We start from the raw sequence: 14,953 nt of genomic DNA, 5'->3' as shown, positions 1-14,953 counted from the left end.
CGCCCCATGCTAACTGATTGCTATGAATCAGGATAAATTACACATTAAAATTCCATTTGTATCAAACTCTTTATTGGAACATCATGGCACGAATGACTGCACATTGACATTTCAGTAACACAAAACCTGTGGCCTCCATAAAATAAAAGACATAAAACTCTACAACTACCTCAAAAGGTCTTAACAATTTGACAATTACACAGGTCAGACTGATTCAAAGTCACAAACTTATTGAGGCAGCATGTTGGCCCTCTCCCTCTCTCCACAGGATCATCATGTGAATAAGGAAAATAATGTTAAACTGCACTTCCAGAAGGATGGGTTTTTGATCATTACTGTACATCCTAAAAGAAAAAGACAGAATGATGAGGTTTATGAGGCCTGAACCGTACCAATTATAGATTTCCATAGATAATCCAAATCAGGAATGGACGATTAAAAGAATGGCCAGAATAGTAAAAAAAAAAAAAAAAAAAAATCCAAGGAAAAAAATAGGGGGAGGGGGTCACTCAGTTTATCATGTTCCATATCACCTATAATTTTTTTATTGATTCAATTCATATTTGGGCATTTCACTAAGATCTAAACATTGATACGGAGTATTTTTTCCTTAATATGATGTTGTAAACATCCAACCATCCATTATCGATACCGCTTATCCTCACAAGGGTCGCGGGGCGTGCTTGGAGCCTATCCCAGCTGTCTTCGGGTAGTAGGTGGGGGACACCCTGAACTGGTTCCCAGCCAATCGCAGAGACAAACATCCACACTCACAATCACACCTAGGGGCAATTTTGAGAGTCCAATCAACTTACCAGGCATGCTTTTGGAATATGGGAGGAAACCGTAGTACCCGGAGAAAACCCACGCAGACACGGGGAGAACATGCAAACTCCACACAGGGAGGCCGGAGCCGGGATCGATCCCACGACCTCTGAACTGTGAGGCGGACGTGCTAACCAGTCGACCAATGTTGTAAACAGGTTTCTTTTAATACATACAGCAGACAATGAATAATCTCTATGCATTTCTGGTATACTGCAAAATGTAGGTCCGCTGAATAGCACAGCACGACAGCCTGGGATGTATACTCTAAATCCATGATCAAAATGACAACATCACTAACTGGAAATGAACTATGTTTCATTTATTCACACATGTAGCAGCATGTCCTGGATCAGCTGAATCTTCATTTTTGTAGCTCTCAGGAGCCCTGAACTGTGGTGTCATTTTAAGTCAACAGCAAGTGACAAAATGCCCTCCCCTGAGATGGATAAAAACGGATGGCTTTTGCTGCTTAATTCATATTCCACAAATGCAATATTGGTCCAAATACCATGTTTAGACTAGTGGGGCCACATAGAACATATTATTGTAAAGAAAAATTTGAACTTTACTTTCACTTCTTATCGCAAACACCACACCTGCTTCTATTTATTTTTTTTATTCTTTTTATTTTGCTTCTCTTTAAAGTGTTCCTCTCATTCTCATGTTTTTGTTTAGCAATCCGTCAGTATGTGGTATTAATTCCACTTTATTACAAGAGTCACACATTTATTCACAATAAAAACAGTGTTTTATTTAAGCCAGAACGTCCTACTGTCCAGACACATCCATCTTGTACTCAACTTCTAAGGGTTATTTACAAGATGTTTAAATTGTTCTAACTGAATGACTTCAATGTTAAGTCAAGGCAAACATGTCAGTTCAGAATCAATATATCATTGAGTTAATACTTTTTTTTTTTTTTAATATAGACCAACTTATTGAAACAAGTTATTAATTGATTAAAATGTGCACATGAAACAAACTCGTTTTTTATGCAAAGAATGCCCCTTGATTTAACATTTTACTTACTAACGCCTTGAATCATTTTTTAGAGTGTGCATTAAAGAAAAAAAAAGCCTGGTCCGTTTAATTAATACCCAATGAATACACCATTAATAACACTTACTGCCATTGTGACATAAGGGTGGTCATTTTATTACTTTAAAAAATCTGTTTTTATTTATAAATACAGCACTGATGGCATGGCCAAAGAATAGTATATAATAAGTCATTGACTACTTCATTACATTTCTAATGAGATCCAATACAAAAACTGTATCAAAACGTGTATGAGTAAGTGTAAATGATATTGATAATGATAATGAAAAGCCACTGACTAAAGCTGCTCTACTACTTTAAGGATTTGTGCAATTTGAATGATGAATGTAGGGTTTCGTCTTTTGTTTTTTATGCACAACTATCTGTTGTTTTTTTATTATTTAGTTTAGCCTTTTTATGCTGTATTTTGCAAAGCAAAATGTTAGAATGAGAATAAAGCTATTCCATTCTGTTTTTTCAATATTGAAAACTGTTTTTTTTTGTCACTGACTACTGAAAAGCATATCTTTAATATTTTTCATACATACAGTAACAATGTATTTTAATGACAAACAGCAATTTAACAGACTATATTGTACCACTATCTCACTATTGCTCCACCATCATCTACATCATCATAATCGCTGCCTGCAACCACACGTGAAATCCACAGCTGAACGCGACATGCTAACACAGCAGGGTGAAGAGAATAGCATTCATTATAATAAATTATTAGTTCTCAAGATGTAACCCTGCACCGTACATTACAGACTTATAATAAACTAGTCACATAAGATCAGATGAATCCACTTTTGAAGAAAATTACGCATTACCGTGCTCATGCTGGAGGACCACTTTGTGATATATTTTAAGGACTATTCACCTTCCTTGGTTATATGTAAAGGAGACGTGAGACAATGTTTTGTAGTGGTGTGTGCGTCAGTGTACTCACGTCATTCGCCAGCGGCGGACCCGGAAGTAAGTCGTCATTAGTCCATCATTATTTCAGACCGGCCCAGACCGTCACTCCATCAAATATATTATTAACGCGCGTCCCTCATCACTGAATTACATTTCATCCACCTTCTTTTAGGACAGTCAATAAAAAAGTGTTTACAAGGGGAGCACACAATGTTATTCATTTAGAAAAAATTTGTCCCACTTTACACACACAAAGTATATATAAATTCATTTACCATTATAGTTCCTGCTTCTACTTCTCATCCTCAAATTTCCCCTCATCTTTGGTTTTCAGGTTTTCAGGGGGGCTGCGAGATGGCCAAAAACTGCCTACGTCAGCACATATTCCGTCAATTTTTCAAAGATACCGTCAGTTGTCAGTCCGAAAACGGAAATCCGTCAGCGACGGACCCACAGACAGTTGGTACTGACGGACAGGTGACGACAGGTCGAAATGCGCACCTCTGTTGTCTTTTCCATTTAGGGCAGGGGTCACCAAGTCCGGTCCTCAAGGGCACCTATCCGGCATGTTTACCATCCCTCCCTGCTGCAACACCCTGTTTAAAAATGATCTGTATCGTTATCAGGCTTCTGAAAAGCTTACAGATGAGCTGATCATTTCAATCAGGTGTGTTGCAGCGGGGAGAGATGGAAAACATGCAGGATAGGTGCCCTTGAGGACCGGACCTGGTGACCCCTGATTTAGGGTATACTGTACTAACACGTGAAAAATGTTTTCATTTTTATGACATTGTTTAAAGCATTATGGCGCACCAAGAAGGTAGCATGTGCAGTGGATGACATCATATTTCATTCCTAAATATGAAAAGGTGTGCATCGAACCCTCTGAATAATTGTGGAAAGAAATTAATTGAACACATTATTATAATTGTCATCTTTATTGTTATATTTTAAAATCAGCCCCCTGCCGCAGCACAGCTATGAGGGAGGGGCGGGTTCACATACAGACGGAAGGCAGTCTCCAAGTTGCCTACTTCACAGATCTGTGATGTCCTTGGCCAACTTTACATTCTCCGCTTGGTGGTGGAGGTCTGCTTGCAGTTCGTTTTGAACGTATTTCGTGCTTCAAGCTGCATAAACTCCAGCAAATCAGGTTCTTCTTACGCGATGTCAAGGACTGTGCTTCTCGCATAAAGATTTTAAAGGGAAAGAGAAGAGACACATTGATTGGGGGTAAATCAAGTTGACTGTGTTGACGTTCACAACAGTGGAAAACGCCTTTCTTTAACTATGCCAAGTTGCGTGCGTCTGCAAAACTATTAAAACTTTGTCTAGCCTGCCCCAGCGTAGGTTTAGACCGCACCTCGCACTATGCTTGCACTGGGCACGAAAATAGAGCTATGTCTTATAAACATAAAATGAGGCAAATAAAACAACAGGAAGTTTATGACCAAAGGCTCTGTTTGGTGTACAGTTTAATGTTTCATCACATTCAGTTTCTGAATGTTTCTGCTTGTGTTTTTGTTTTGAAACAGTGTAAACGTCTTGGAAGTGAATGTTTGGATTGATTAATGCTTGTTTAGTCATCCTAGCGTTTGTTATGACCAATTTGAAGATGTGCAATAATTACAAATAGTATCATGGTGGGACTACATGGATTTGATGAACACACACACACACACTTGAATGAGATTTAGGCTTCGGAATATAACCTGCGATTAAAAAATAATATTTGAGGAAGGCAAAAAAGGGTCCTGTTATTATTTTGCCGCCCCATAAACCAGCTGCCCAGTTATCTAAAACTCCAAACTGGGGCTGTCATGTGTGATTTTCTTTAACTGCTTGTAAAAGTAATAAAGCAATTATTCAAGCATTTTGGAGGTATATTTATTTCACAAAGGACAGGCCCGGGATCTGCAATACACCTAAGTGCCTGAATGAAGAAAAAGCCGTGTTTAAAAGCTGTCCACCTTGGGGAGCATGCCAATGGAATTTGTGTGGCTCTTTTTAATTCATCAAAGCGGCAGATTAATCTTGAATACAACCCATGTACAAACAGGTAAATGAAGACAAACCCACAGTGGACCCAGGCTACATACCCTTCATTGTATAGGCCCTTGATAAACTTCACCTCAAGCCTTGCAAATGCCTCAGTGGGAGGTATGTGAGAAACTTATGCCTAATAAGGCTGTCACTTTACAAAAACAAGGAGGAAAAATGGAGTTGAAAATCGGTTTTGTGCAAAGCACTGTCTTGGAATATAAGAAAATCGCAAAGCCAGCAAAATGACCCATGCTACATTTATTTTCCTCTCATCCCTCTGAACAATATCCACAAAATCATCCATTATTTGTTACTTTTCTTACTGTGATAAGCTCCTGCCCATTGTTATGACAAAGAAAGGTGTACCATGAAGTATTGTGGAAGATTATGGCTTGGAGTTGGCCAATGTTTTTTTTAATCCAGTATAAATACTATCGCTACTACTTTAAAAATAAGAATATCTTATATTTATATAATGCCAATCAAGGGACGGCTGACCTGTTTTCTGAATCTAAGCCGTGATTGGTCATTATGAGCAGTTGTGATGTCATTTTCAGTCGACAGAAGACAAAATGGCCGCCCCTGGAGATGGCTAAAAACAAGTGCATTTTGCTGCTTAATTCATATTCCACAAACGCAAAATTAATCAGAATGCCGTGTTTCAACTAGTGGGCCTGCTGGGAACATATTCTTGAAAAAAATATGTTTGGGTTGACTTCCGCTTTAAGGAAGAAAGGAAATGTCCGGATTGTATTATGTAGTTTAAAAGGAACCTACAACAATCAACAGCAATCACCACTAAATAGTTATTGAAAATAGACTTGACATGACATGACCACTTGTGCAGTACATTGGAATCTATTAGGTACAGAAGTGAGTGAGTGAGTGAGTGAGTGAGTGAGTGAGTGAGTGAGTGAGTGAGTGAGTGAGTGAGTGAGTGAGTGAGTGAGTGAGTGAGTGAGTGAGTGAGTGAGTGAGAGAGAGAGTGAATGGCCATAGCCACCCCTTGTCATTCTCTGGCGCCCCCTACACCTAGGAAAAATTTTGATATCTTTGATTTTTATGCCATTTTCACATGGATGCAGTATTCTTAGACCCCTTGATATTCTGCCACAAGTTATTTATATGAACTGCATATTTAAAGATTATATCAATTATATATATATATATATATATATATATATATATATATATATAATTGATCTTAATACAAACTCTAAAAGAATCCCTCTTTAGTAAAGAATGTTTCAGTCTTCCAGTCAATGTCAATCAAAATCATTACTTTCACACCATAGCAAGCACCCAACATGGCTGAGAAGTCATTGTTCATCATACCATCCACACGCAATACAAGCAGGAACGAGTTTCAGTAAAAAGCAACATTTAGATGAAAAATTAACAGATTTTTGAGTCATTGTGTTTTTTAGATATGATTTGAATGAATGATCCATTGATCGGCATATGCAAAGTAGAGATAAATGATGATTGATTACTCCGATTGGCTGCTAGCTAGCGAATGAGGTATGAGGTAGAAGTCGACTATGAGAAAAACAACAGCAAAAAAATTGCATTATCTAGTAAATTAGGCTCACCAAAACATTGCTTTTTACCTAGACTTGTTCCTGTTTGAATGTGAGTGTGATGACATTTTTCTGGATAGGTGTGAATTTCATTACATGAAACTCTGACTGTGGATGGTATGATAAAGAAGCAAGCATGCATGCATGCACAGCCACCCCTCACTGAGGTGTTGCATCACCCTTGCCACATCACTGAAAGATTCCTGGCTACGCCGCTGGTCACAGCTGCACAACTGCACAACTGAGATGACATATTTAATCCCCTACAGGCCCAGAGGACGCTATAACACTCCAGGGATGACTTCCTTTTGATAGCTAGCCCTGAGAGCTTCCTGCCACTTAGTGCAGTTTGACGGCATCATCACTGTGACCATTGATCTGTTTGCTTGACTCTGCATTATTAAGATGACAATTGTGTGCGTGGGTGCACGCTGTGTGTGTCCCCACTGTAATGCATGTTTCAGATCCATTATAACCCAATTAGATTCCTTTCTCCTGAAAGTGCTGCTCTGTGACAGAGCGCATAATCTTTAATGGAATTTGTGGAAAATTACATTATGCAGGCATCAATAAACATAACATAATTCAGAAGAGTAAATGGGTGTAATTTATTGGATGGGCAGGCATAATGACACCGGTTTGTGCATAATGAAGATGTCAAGCGAACAGGTTTGAAACAGTGGATCACAAGGGAGTTGAAAAATACATCTTCAGTGTGCGTACAGTATGGCCCTGTGTATGTGTGTGTGTGCTTGCGTAAATACGTAGGTGCGTTTGTGTGTGTGTGTGTGTGTGTGTGTGAGTGTGTGTGTGTGTGTGGATTCAATATTCTGAGGCAAGAATTAGGAACAGCAGGAAACTGGCAGATTCCTTATCCACATGAGTGGGTAAAGAAAGTTGAACCTTTTATTAGAGAAGGCTGTAATTTAATGGGCCGGGTGTCACACATGGGCGGAGATATCCAAGCAAGAGAAGACATAGGCTGGCGAGTGAGGGACCACCAGGAGGAAGACAAAGATCATATTGAGCGACAGATGCAAAGATAGAAAGACAGCTGAGGAGCGTAAGACATAAGATCGGGTGCTTGAGGGAGGGCGGAGGTTTGGGTGAAGGGGTGCTGGAAAACGTATTGAGGCAATGGGTGAGGAAGAAACTGTACACTTTACAGGGATGATTTGATGGATGGACGGATGGTGCAGATGCAGTCAGCTGGGAATCGTGAAAGGTTGTCATTTTGCATTTTTCAGGAAGCTTTTCCCATTTTTGTGTTTATGGGGGAGCGTTGTGAGGTTAATAATCAAAAATGATGTGCTTCACTAGAGCAGATAAATAGTGTCAAACACAGCTGGGACAGAGAGGGACTGACTGGCCACCGCAGAGCTAAATTGATGGTTGCAGCTGCAGAGGAGATGGGGAAAAGATCTACAGCGTTTCTGTATGACTTTAATATAGGTTTCTTTTTCTGTAGTGTCTGTGATGAGCTGCAGTCAGAAGACACTCACTAAACACAGCACTAAAGCAGCATATTAAAGACACATCTAGGGTGCATGTAAACGTTGACCCTGGTGAAAGAATTATGTCACAGTCAGAAACACACAGAACACAAAAAAAATCTATTGGAGACATAGAAGGCTCTATTTTTGTAGAAGGCAGGACGCAAATGCAGAAGATCCTGTTTTTCATACGAATCCAAGCCTCACTTCGCTTTTACCAGTTTGGCAGACCAATTTCCTTTCCAGACCGGGTCCTAGTAGAGTGGAGTGACAATTTAGTGGCAGAAAATCGGTCTAAAGTTTCGCCTGCACAGAACATGTCTCAAAACACTGGTTCAGCCGGTGTAATACAATTTTGGTGAATCTGATCGGGACATAGGCAGACAAATACTGAGCTCTGCAGACATCTTTAAGTTGCCGGTGATTATCACCAGACCCATCCCTTCATTTCAGTCTTTGGGGTGGGTCTCACGAAATGCATGGGGGAGGGTCCCCGGGGGGTCCCCAATTATTATTATCACCCTGCAACTGCATGCTTTCGTGCGTAGCTCAAATGCAACAATGCATCTCATACAGATTCATTGAGAGAAACACGATCTTATTAAGGGTCGCTGATGGTGTAGCGGTACACTCACCTGAGTTGTGTGCGGGCAGCGTGGGATCGGTTCCCGCTCAGTGACTGTGTCTGTGTGTGTGCCCAGCAACTGGCTAGTGTCCAGTTCAGGGTGTAGTCCGCCTTTCGCCCGTAATCAGCTGGGATAGGCTCCAGCACCTCCCCGCGACACTCTAAGATAAGCAGTGTGGAAGATGACACACATGACACTATCTTATTAATCCTGTCTGGTATCAGACACATCTCACAATTTACAATGTTGCTCAATGTGCACTAAGAACGTTGTTGTTTCGTGTTTGATTCACGTGGTGTACTGTAAGATAATGTTCTCCTGGCTTGCTTCGTCCCTATTGCACAAGCAACTTGGTCGGCAGGCACAGCCCCATAAGGCCCGCCCCTGGGGACGGGTGTGGTTATCACCATCTCATTCTGGATACTCATTTCTGTTGCTACACCATGGCTAGAGCATTGACAATGCTTCACTCGCAGTATTAGGAATCATCCTCTTCCACTCAGAGATCTCTCCGTCAAGATGTTCAGTTGTGCCACATTTAAAGTGAATGAGAGGAGCCGCTTAGATAGGTGACAACTTACGTCAGCTGAAAACACTCCCACAGTGGCGCAGACCGCCTACCCACAGATCCACTGACTCCACTCATCCACAAACTTAATAACACAAGGCACACCTGCCTGTGGTAGTCACGCCAGTCACGAAAATAGAGCCCACGGTGTTTAACAAATTTATTTTAGCACAACCACCTTAGGTATTTTTCTCAGAGACAATCCAGCATCATGAAGTGCTTTAATGACTACTCTTTCAAATTCAACGTTTTACTCAAATTTAGCCTGCTACGATTCAGCTACATAGGTTTATTCTTAACATCTACCCGCTATTACTGACGTTTCTGTTCAGGGATGCAAGTAATTAACACTAATACGACATATTAATTAAGATCATTTTGTGCAGCACATTTGAAAATGAATGGATAACAATAAAAATTCATTTACAATTATATATTGTTATTATCTGATGAAAGAGGTTCTACGTACAGGTGAATATAAGCATTGCAACAACGTGAACAAAATATTTTCATAATAACCGATGCTATTTAAAAAAGAACAGTTGCGGTATCAAACTTGCATTGGATGGTGGTAAATTTGTTGGGCACCATACGTCATTGTCACATTTTTTTACAGCCTCCTCCTCCTCCCAGAAGTTCTGACTGTTTTTGAAAGATATACTGTCCACAAAAGCCTCTTCTTCTTTATCCCATAAATCTGTCAGTGTGGCGGATAAAAGGAGATGGATTGAGAGGAAAAGAAAAGCAACTCTGTTTGCTTTATCATCTTTCACCCTCCCACCCTCTGCACTCCCTCTTTACCTACTCCGCCACCAGATTTGTGGCCATAATCGAAGATAACTTACAGTATAATCTTGTTTGTTCCTTTCTTAAATGGAACGATAACATCTCTCTGCATCACAAGGACAATGACAAGGGGTCAGGGGTGGTGCATGGGTGAGAGTATAGGGGGAGGTGGGAAGGATAAAAAAGGCTGTTGCACCTATTTTCTTTATGTGAAAATACTATAGTGGTGGCATTTATGAGTAGTTGGCCCAATGCTACCAACCTGCTTCACTCACCCTCTAACACGCACCAGAATGCAATCCCCTCACGATGCAGCTGAAGCATTATCTGGAGATGAGAAGGTAGTAAATATCAGTAATTACAGGAGGTCAAAAAAAGGTCAACTGCAGCAAAAGATTTGCTGTCATAGTTTGTTTAAGGAGCTCTGCATCTAAAAGCTCTCTTGGCAATGTGTTTGTGTAAGGGAGGACTAAAGCCCTAACTTTTTTTTTTGTCTAATACTCTTGTCAGAAATGCTTCAAATACAAACAATAGAAAACTCCATATGCATACAATCAGAGGTGGGCCTTCTGTCTAGGGTTGCCAACTCCCGGAAAATAAATAAGGGACACCTCATCGGCAGGGACGGCCGACCTGACTGCCTTCAACTAGGGACGGGCAGATTGATACCAAAATATCAATATTCCGATCCAGCGTGCTCAATTTTAAGTATGGATCCTCAAGCTAAAGTACTGATATCTGAAATTAATTCATATATACTGTATAATATATTTATTAATCCCTGATTGTATTGTCATCCAATCAGCATTTTTGCTATGTGTTGCCAAGGGAAAAGAGCTTTCTGCCTTGGCAGAAACAGAATGCTGGCTCTGGTCCGCCCACCAGAACTTTGTAAACGCATTTGATTGGATGAAGAACGATCAGGGTGAAGGCCCACGACTTGTAGGCACTGCATGGAGTCCACGCCACTGTTGACAAGATGACATGGAAGTGATACAAAATAGTTTGGAGTAGTTTGACTGGTGTGAGTGCAGCGGCAGCACACATGTGGTTTTGTTTGCAGCTTTGTATGAAAAATTTAAAAGTCACTTTCAGTATCAATATCAGATCGATATTGCGATATTTGGTCCAGTATTACTTGGGATCGGATCAAATCCAAAATCACTGGTATTGACCATACCTACCTTCAAGTCTTGTTTTTTTTTTTTTTTTTTGTTTAGCTCTTTTTTGTGGGTGAAACAATTTTTAGCTATTCAAACCCGCGTTGAATAAGATGCGCATTTTTGAATGATATGAACACATTAGAACGTTATTATCCAGAAACTTACTTGAATACAAACTAACAAAATTAACTTATTAAAATAAATATCTCTCAAAATTATCTTTATCTCTAACTTATGAACATTCATCCTGTAACTTATGAACAGTTTCATGCCACATTATGTGGAGCCTATTTTTCCATTTATATTTCCTCTGAGATCTTGCTGCAGTGAGCATCAATGTCAAACAATCAATCAATCAATTACCTGTTTAACGTACTTGTCAATCATTTGTACCTGTTTATTCCACCCCAAAATTATTGTTTACACAACGCTGACATTCATTGCACATTCCCATATTAACCTTGATCAAAGGGTTAAAAAAATAATTCTTTACAAACCGTATCTAGCTCTGGCGTTACCTGGTGGACAACAAATTTGTCTACGGTTCTCCTAGTTTTGTTGTGCCTTCCGTATGTCTCCATCACTGAAAGCATGTTTGTTTGAGGTCAGTCAATCCACCATGGACTATGGATAAAGTACGCAAGCAAACAGTGTAGTGCACTTGATAGATATTTTCTCTCACTTTTTTGACCCATGTGTTTTCTGCTTTCGAGTCCTCTGTATTTTTGCAATCATTTCTGCTGAGGAGTAGTGCTTCTGCCGGTCGCATTGCTGCTCGAAGGTGTGTCACCGGGTCATTCACACTGCTTTGTTTGTCGTCCGCTATCGAGTTTGGCGACATTACTTCGACCAATAAGATAAGCGGATTCGGTATCGTCATACTCGTGTATGAATATGCTGTCATCTTATTGGTCATAGAGCAGAGAAGGTCCTAGGACCTTTATTGTAAGTTGTCATATAAAGCCAACTGTTGTTCATTAATGACATTTTACGGACTATTTTTGACTTTCACGATATTACGGGACAAAGTGCGTCCCTTTACAATTCATACTTATATTTCTAAATACGCGAGGATTCCGTTTTTCAAGGGACGGTTGGCAACCCTACTTCTGTCGGACTGATAGATTAGTCCTTCAGTCCGTCACTGACAGACGCCGGTTTTGGTGACGATGGGACAGTTTTTTAAAATGACGGATTAAGCAACTGGCCCAAGTGGATTTCCGTCCGTCAGCGTAATTGTCACTAGCTGCATCCATCAGTAATGTATGGTAATTATGTATTCCGACAAATATTTTCTGGATTTAATTGTACATTTGAATAGGCACATGGAAAAAATTGATACTACTTGGGAAGTTGGTAAAATTGTTCTGTACACAAAACTAGATAATACTAAAATACATGAATAAAAAAGAATCCTGCAGTGGATAAATTGGTTGCTAAATAACTTTTCATCAAAATATTGGTGCATTAATGCTCCGTTGACATTGATACTGCCAGGAGTATTCATTACAACAACATGTTTTTGTGTTATTTCGATTGTTTTACAGTGAAACTGCCCAGAGCTGGGCAGTTTACTAAAAATTTGTGGTCCGTTTATCGTCTTCCGCCTACAGCTGGAGTGCCCTGCCGCCGTTCGTTTATCCGCCATTTTGTCCGGCTGGACTAAATAGTAATCACCCATCGGTCGGTCTGTCTATCATTTTAAACTCGGTTCCGTTAGAGCTTCCGTCGAACAACTAACGCCCCCATATACACATACACACAAAAAAAAACATGTCATATTCGAACAGACTGTTGCGGAGAGCTAGGACTGCATGGGAATTTTGAGGAGTTCACTGGTGCACCTCAGTCGTACAAAACAGTCTGGCTTTACATTTTTCCTCGTCATTCATTGACGTCAGGCAGAAGGAGTAGGGGCAAACGGCAACGCCAAACAAAAAAAGAAAGAAAATTACAGAAATGACTTACCTCTTCAATGCAAGCAGAGGCCGGCAAGGGATCGGATTGTCATCTGTGGGACCATATGGCCCCTAACGAAATGTTTACTACATATGAAGGTAAAAGGCTTCACCTTGCTGACGTTTAAACTGGTCTTTTGGACATCCGCACAAATTGACCCATCGTTCACATGTATCCCTCTGAGTTTTTGGTTTCTGGAAACAACTAAAGAATACATCCTTCATATGTGGACGGTTGTAGTGTTTGGAGTTGTTTCTGCAAGTTCCATAGCAGCAGTGTTTACTTGGCATGTTTTTTTCTGAGATAATCAGGCCGAAAACAAGCAGTAATTACAGGAGTCGCCTGTGAGCGTGCTTCTAAATTGACTCTTGAACCTCTTCCGGTTCAAGATGTGACGTCATGGGTCTAAAAATATCACTTACTCGGCACACTATTAGGACGAATTAGTTGACCAAAAACATGCCTGATGTAAAATACACGAATCAAGCAAAAAACTTACCTGCATCAAATGAAACAACAATCAACAATGTCAGATTATAGACGATTACATAGACATAGAAAATCCACTTCCCTTTATGCTTAATCTGTCTTAATCCGTTTCCCATTTATCGTTTACCGCCTGCAGAATGGTCGTCATTGGCAGATAGACGCACTGGTCAGTCACAAAGACGGAATGCCCAGCTCTGGAAACTGCAGTGCATCGTACAAGGATATAAACAATAAAAATGAGAAGAAAACAAGTTTTCTATCACAATGTCGTGACCACATAAGGTAACAGTTAGTTAACAGCCTATCTTATTCTATTCCTTCTTCTACTCCTACTCGTTCTTCTTTTTTATGTTTCCTGGCAATATGGATACCCTGTGGCACCAAGGTGCCCATCACAGGTCAATCTGTGAACTATGCCTAACAACGTGTGCTGTGTTGGTTATCTTGAGTACACCACACACTATGGCTCTTAATTACAGAGATGGAGTGTCAGGCAAGTTTCAGACCTGGGCCTTTAGTGGGTATTTAAAAGAGATGGGCATTCCGTCTCAGGGTCCGTCCGTCCCCGACTAATGCCCATTTTGTGTATGGACGGATAGAGGATCAGAAGTCTTTTAAAAAAGACGGACTAAGCAAGGACGAATGTGGGTTTTTGTCCGTCCCTGTAATTGTCCCTAACCGGGTCAAGTAATGACTGAAGAGTTTTCTTCTGCGATACCATGGAGCCTCCTTTATTAACTGACTGCACAACACTTCATGTGCACTCCCTGCAGTAACATTGCACAGGCATAGTCTGCCCTCTAGTGTTTCAATACATGTCATACCATGGATTATACCACAGGACATTGCTTTATAAAGAAATCTTCATAGGTGAGGACTTTACCCTTTTTTTGCCGGTCCGTCGTCGGTCCACAACCTGGGTACACTTCCGTCCTCGTCCCTCCGACCTTATTCATAAAAATGATCATCCCCTGACCCCGACATGACATTAGTTGAAGCTCATTAACTGGCTAATTTCCTGTGCACAGCCACTTACCGGAAGTAGCTGGGAGTATTGTCATTATTGAGAGTGAATTGAATTGTTTACAAGTGTCTAACTAAGATAGCTTTGCGTGGTCAGCAGCCACCGTTGTGATGTGATGATGAAGATGATGATGATGATCATGATGATGATGATGATGATGATGGTGATGATGATGATGATGATAATGTGAAGAGAGCAAGCTAGCGAACATAACGAGAATATTTAAGATTGCATAATAACACAATACTATTGGTTTTGGTGAAAACACCTTTTGTTGTGTTATTTCGCAATAAAAATAATGATTGCACAATAAGACGTTAAGATGTTAATTCAGGAGGAGAACGAACGTCTTCCACTTCCGGGTCATACCTTTCAGTGGTTTTTTTCCTCATCAGTGAGTTGTGCGTCCACTAGAGGGCAGACTGTGCCTGGGAG

The sequence above is a fragment of the Filicampus tigris genome, chromosome 8 (assembly GCF_054856515.1).
Source record: "Filicampus tigris isolate MCC_2025a chromosome 8, RoL_Ftig_1.0, whole genome shotgun sequence".
Lineage (NCBI taxonomy): Eukaryota > Metazoa > Chordata > Actinopteri > Syngnathiformes > Syngnathidae > Filicampus > Filicampus tigris.
This window is presented reverse-complemented; position numbering follows the sequence as displayed.